Here is a 6,000-nt window from a genome sequence, read left to right as displayed (position 1 = left end):
CCTCATTAGCAACTGAATTTTCTATCAGCACTCCTACTTTGGGGATAATCCGAAGGTATCTGTGTTATACAAGAGTTGAAAATCTCTGACAGTCTATTTTAAATTCGTTCTGTCTCACAAATAAAAACTTAATAACACATAGTTATTTTGAAACAACCTAGTTATTTTCACTTAAGAAATACAGATTTTACTTGGATTACATTTAAAAAAATGAATAAATTAAGAATAGATTGGAGAAACTGCAGTTGAAAAACTCCTGGTGAAAATTCAGTTGAAGTACTGTTCTGGACACTCTTGATAACATAAGAGACTCTTTGAATATATCCAGAATTAATCTAATTGAGAATAGCCAAGATGCAAATTTACTACAATGTAATCAGTAAGGTTTTGAAACTGGGCAGCAATGTAGGAAATGACATCTTCAATTGCTTAGGAAAATGAATAGACAATGGGAACAATGACTTCAGAGCAGGAGAAATCCCATGCGATGTATTAGGCAACTTGACCCATCTATGCTGACCACACACTGTCTTTGGAAAGACACAAGATCAAATATTTTATAAATCATATTATATTAGGACAGTTCTTTGTCCCTCTCAAAATTTGTTAGGTTGATTATTTTAAGAAAGAAGAATCACAAAATTCTTTATATTAGATATTATAATTAAAAGAATTATATTAAGAAAGAAAGGAAAAAACAGAAAGATGAAATATTCTTAAAATGCTTTTAAATGTACCCTCTCAATCAAACCCTCCCTTAACAAGATACTGTTTATTTATTTGTATTGATGGGATGAATGGAGAAGACAATGTTGTACAAGTAGGAGAAGGAAGAAATTATGTGATAATAAATGAATTAAAAATTTAGCTGAAGAAAACAAAAATAATGTCTTGGGTTATGTTTTGAATCAGCACACTTTGAGTTCTAGATCTTGGTACTTCTGGGTTTCTTACCAGAAACAATAGTTAAGGGGTTGTCATGATTCAAAAGCTAAACGAAGAACTCTTGATGAAGTGTATAATGTTAGTTAACACACAGCACTTATGCTTTGTGAGAGGCTCTGTTCTAAGTGACTAACATGTATAAATCAATGCAGTCTTCTCAATAGCCCTGTGAGAGAAGTAATATCAGTATCCCACATCCTCCATTATATTTTATAAATGAGAAAACAGGTTCAAAGTTAAAGTTAGAAAACCTGCAAATTTTCTAAAATAAATTGCTCCCTCAATTTGAGATGATCATACTTAAAACTCTTTTCCACTTTATATTTTACACATTTCTTATGATTTATGTAAATTTGAGCAAAAAGTACCCTTGTGAGAAGATGTTAGGATCTAACATTGCTTTTCCTTGGGAGGAATCCTGCTATGGTACTGTAAGCTCTAAACTGCTTTGTTTTTTTTGTTTTTAGTTTATCCCATGAAAATTATTGGAGGGGGTCTCAGAATAATAACAGTTATTGTCATTCTATACACACATAGCATAGCATTAGTTTAATACAAAGTTTTGAGTGCATAGAATATTAGGCATGTGTTACAATCTGCTAAGAATGCAAAGGTGGGGAACCTTGTGGTCAACAGAATTCTAAATTGGCCCCAGCGATTTCCAGCCCGTGTTTATGTACACCTTCTGTCAGTTATTCAATCAAAACAGCAATCCAGGTATTGCTCTGAAGAGATTTTTGCAGATGTAATTAAGATGCTGAATCATTTTACTTTAGTATATCTCATTATTCATAGAGACTGAACTAATGACATGCATTCTTTAAACCTATGTACAAAAGTTGGGAGAGGAGAGTCGGAGACTTGAAGCTTGAGATAGATTCAACAAGAAGATGGCTTGAAGATGTAAGGGTATTTGGGCCAAAGAATACCAGTGGTTTCTAGGAGCTGAAAGAGGAATCCAACTGATGCAGCAAAGATATAGGGACCCCAACCCTACAACTGCAAGAAATAAATTCTATAAACAGCAGAAAAAAGGTGAGAAGTTGACTTTTATCCATAGCCTATGGATGATGACAGCCTGGCAGACACTTTGATTTCTACCCTGGGATTCTGTGTCAGGGACCCCAGCCATGCTGTGCCAGGCTTCTGACCTACAAAAGATGAGGCTTAATAGATTTGTAAATTTGGGAGGAGAAACTGGATGTATAGAGCCAGGCTTTCTCCTGTTTTTCCTTCTGAACTGATTCCAGAAATGCATAGATGACTTTGGTGGTTCTTCTGTACACCATTCATTTTAAAGGGTTCTCCTCCTATGGGATGCTGGGGTGGCAAAGGAGCTGGCAGTTTTGGGGGTGGGAAGCCAGGTAACCAACAACAGGGACATTAGCCATATAATTTAAGAAATACACAATGAAAGTTTGAGGAACAAGTTGACTAATAAACATAAATCTTAATTAAAGATTTAAGCTCTACTTAGCACAGACTGTCCCTTTGATAGTGTGCAGCCTATATTTCCAATGTAACTTTGTTTTTATTTACATGTACTTTGTTGTCTTCTAATGTTTACAGCATGGTGAAAGATTTTAAATCTTAACTCTCATGTTATTTTTTAAAAGGAGGTTGCAGTTAAACATATCTTACTTTATAAAAGATTAGATACACAGTAGCTGTTTCTATAGAAAGCAGGGCTGCAAATATTGGGCCTCAGGAAAAGTAAATGTCCCAGGGCTTTCAGTAAAAGAATAATTCCTTGGAGGCCTTAGCTATATGTTAAACTACCAACCATAGAAAACACCAAATGTGATTCTTCATTGGAAGACCATTGTGGTTTGTTAATATTAGGTAGGAGGCTGTGTTCAAAGAAGAAATTAAAATTAAGATCCTTTAATTACTGGATATGAATAATATTTCTATTCCAAATTTCTAAACTTCTCAAGAATAGCAATGACTTAAAAGATTGCATTAATGAAGTTATAGATCTTATGCACTATTGTTTCCTAAAAAATTAAAAACAAATTTATGGAATCCACATGTGAATAAAATCTATAAATTTCTATGAAATAGAAATCTACTCAGTGAGGTTTACAAAATTAAATTAGGCCAAGATCATGGGAGAATTTAGAAATTTTCAAAAACTCCTTCTCAACATCTCATAGACCTTAAAAAAAGTCTTTCTTTTAAGGGATATATACTTTCTATGTTAATTAAACTATTTGCTAGCATTAAGACGGAACTCGGAATTTACCACAAATAATAATACATATTGGTAGCATCCCTGACATTTGATTATTTATTACCATCATATCTAATGCATCACCAACTCCTGTTAATTGTGGCTTCTAAATATCTCTCGGCTCCACCCACTTCTCTTCACCTTCAATAGAATAAAAAATAGAATGCCACCATAAAAAATAGGCAGGATTCTTAAACATGGCTTTCTTTGGCCTCTACCTACCTCTCTAGATTAATCAGGCAATAAGCATCACCACTGGCTCATTCCTGCGGGCCAGATGTGGACTTTGAAAAGTAACTGGACTTGTATCAACTTGGAACAGACAACATCCAGGTCTGCCTGGAGAACTGAGATGACCGCAGTGAGATGGTCTGTGTGGGGCTAACTGCCGGAAATCTGGAGCTGTGGGGTTGGGAGGCATGGGCAATGTCAGGAATATGAACTTGGAGAGCCCCAGCGACAGAAGAGAGCTTTTGAAGAACCTAAAAACACTTCCTGTGAGGGAAAATTATTGGATTTCTTTCAGAAAGAAATATATTTTTTAACTATGAACATATAATATACATGTTCTTATGTATAATTTGAAACTATGAGGTAAGTGACACCTATCCTCTGTCTCCAATCCCGAACCCCCTCAACGCTCTGTGACAAACTTGGAGAACAGAGAGCAGTAGACTGAGTAGGAGAGAGGCAGGACAAGGACGAGGTACAGAGAAGAAGCCGATCTCTATTGATTTCTGTCCAGACTCCCAAATTAGGCTAAAATTAGAAGAAAGAGGAGATTTACGTTATATAAGCCTGAATTTTGCTGATAGATTGTACTAGATATTTTATTACCTAAAAACAATATTATTGCCCCAAAATAATATTTTTAAATACCTAAAAGTGAATGGAAAGTCGGTGGGATTTTCCCAGGGAGTCAAGAAACGGTGGAAAGGAACATTCAGCACAGCAGGCAGAAAAGACACTGTTGTTTTCTCCTTATTGTCTACTACATCCAGATTGCTCAATGAATAACTTTTACACAAGCATACGTGTGTGTGAGCAAGAGTGAGACAGTGAAAAAATGAACGTAAAGCAGAGCACCATAAAGTGAAGGAATGAGAATTACAGAGGAATGCTAAAGGATTTTGACTTCAGAGGTACGTGTCTTTGGGTCCCCTGATACCGCATGCCGTTTGTCTGTTGTTTACCCACATCCATTCCTCACCCCTCCCTACTCTTTTTCCCCGCCACGCCTTCTTCCGACCTCCCCCTTCCCCTCTCCCTCCTCCTCCTCCCCCTCAACCCTCCTCCTCTTCTTCTTCCCGTTAGTAAGCAGAAAGCTCATCCCTACGCATTGTATTTCTTAGTTCCTCTTACCGGCTGGAAGAGTTGGCCAAGTAGAGAACACAGCGGAGCATGAGCAGAAAGGAAAGGCTATGGCCTCCCCTCTTCACTTTTGGCAGTGTTTTCGGTAATGGCTATTTCTCCCCGGTGGTTCCGTCTCTGAGAGCCCCTTCACTACAGTTGCAACTCATGGGTGACTGGCCATGACCCCAGCTCCCAGATCAGCCTCATCTCCCAGAGCAGCATAACGGAATCCTCTCCCTTCACTCCCCGGCCCCAGTGACTCCCTGTATATTGTAAGGCCCTGTGTTGTCTCTTGAGTTCCTTCTTCAGCCTCCCCGGTATGTCTGAAACTGGTACTCTATTTATCTGAAATTGCTTCTTTTTCCCTGACTTGCCCTTTTCAACATTTTTTATAAGGTCATTTATAATTTAAAAAATAGTGACACTATTTTGATGTAAAAATAACCTACAGAGAGATACAAAATATGAAATCAATCAATAAAAAAATAATGCGTGAAAAAGATAGAAGTCAGTCTTGCCACTTATTTAGACATTTAGCAAAGTTGCAAGAATTTTTTGGTGTGTACTAAAATACATTCAGCATAGATTAATCATAAAGTTTCCTATTTTCCTATTCAAAATTTAATAGTGAAAAAAACAGAAATTATGGAAAACTGGTTCTCAGATTAAGGAGATGAATCCATTTTTTTCTTAATTGCTAGGAATATGATTGAAGGAATTTTCGATTTAAAAGACAAGTATTTAATTCAAACCCATGCCCCATCACTACCTACGGTGTGTTTCCCAGTTCAACTCACTTCTCTTGAGCTCTACTTGTTTCAGGTATAAAAATGACAGAACAATATCAACTTACTAAATTGTTGTGAGGATGGATTGATAAAATGTCATGTAACTGCTCTGTAAATCTGAAAGTAATATGGAAATGTTAGTTAATTGTATTCATTTTTTTCACAATCAGCCCTATTTATCTGGTCCTACTAATAATCCCAGGTATTTAGTCCATCTCTTTTGTCTCTTTTCACATAGAGCAAGATTCCTCCCTTTAATCATTTGTTAGCCTTTCAGTCACCAGTCCAATCTCCACTACATCTTTCTGAAGTTGCAATGATATATTGCAGATAGTTTTCAGGTGCACAGAAAACAAGCCTTCATTGAAAAAGCATGTCATGTTCTCTGTTTCTTTCCTAGTATGTATTTTATGCTCACTGGTTAGGTCACGTATCTTGGAAGTCACTGAAAAAATGCTTCTTAAGCTTCATTAGAAAAGGCAGAGGTAGGGGAAAAGGAAGCAATAATATATGTAGATTTCAGAAACCAATGCATAAATATGTGAACATTGGCATAATTTCAGAATTGCTAGTTCACTTACATTTTATGTTTTAATTATTTCATTTACAATGCATGTGGAATTATGTTGTCTTTCACATATTCTTGATTAGATTAGTTGATGGCTATGTTATTTTATATTT

The sequence above is a fragment of the Manis javanica genome, chromosome 11, assembly GCF_040802235.1.
Source record: "Manis javanica isolate MJ-LG chromosome 11, MJ_LKY, whole genome shotgun sequence".
Classification (NCBI taxonomy): Eukaryota; Metazoa; Chordata; class Mammalia; order Pholidota; family Manidae; genus Manis; species Manis javanica.
This window is presented reverse-complemented; position numbering follows the sequence as displayed.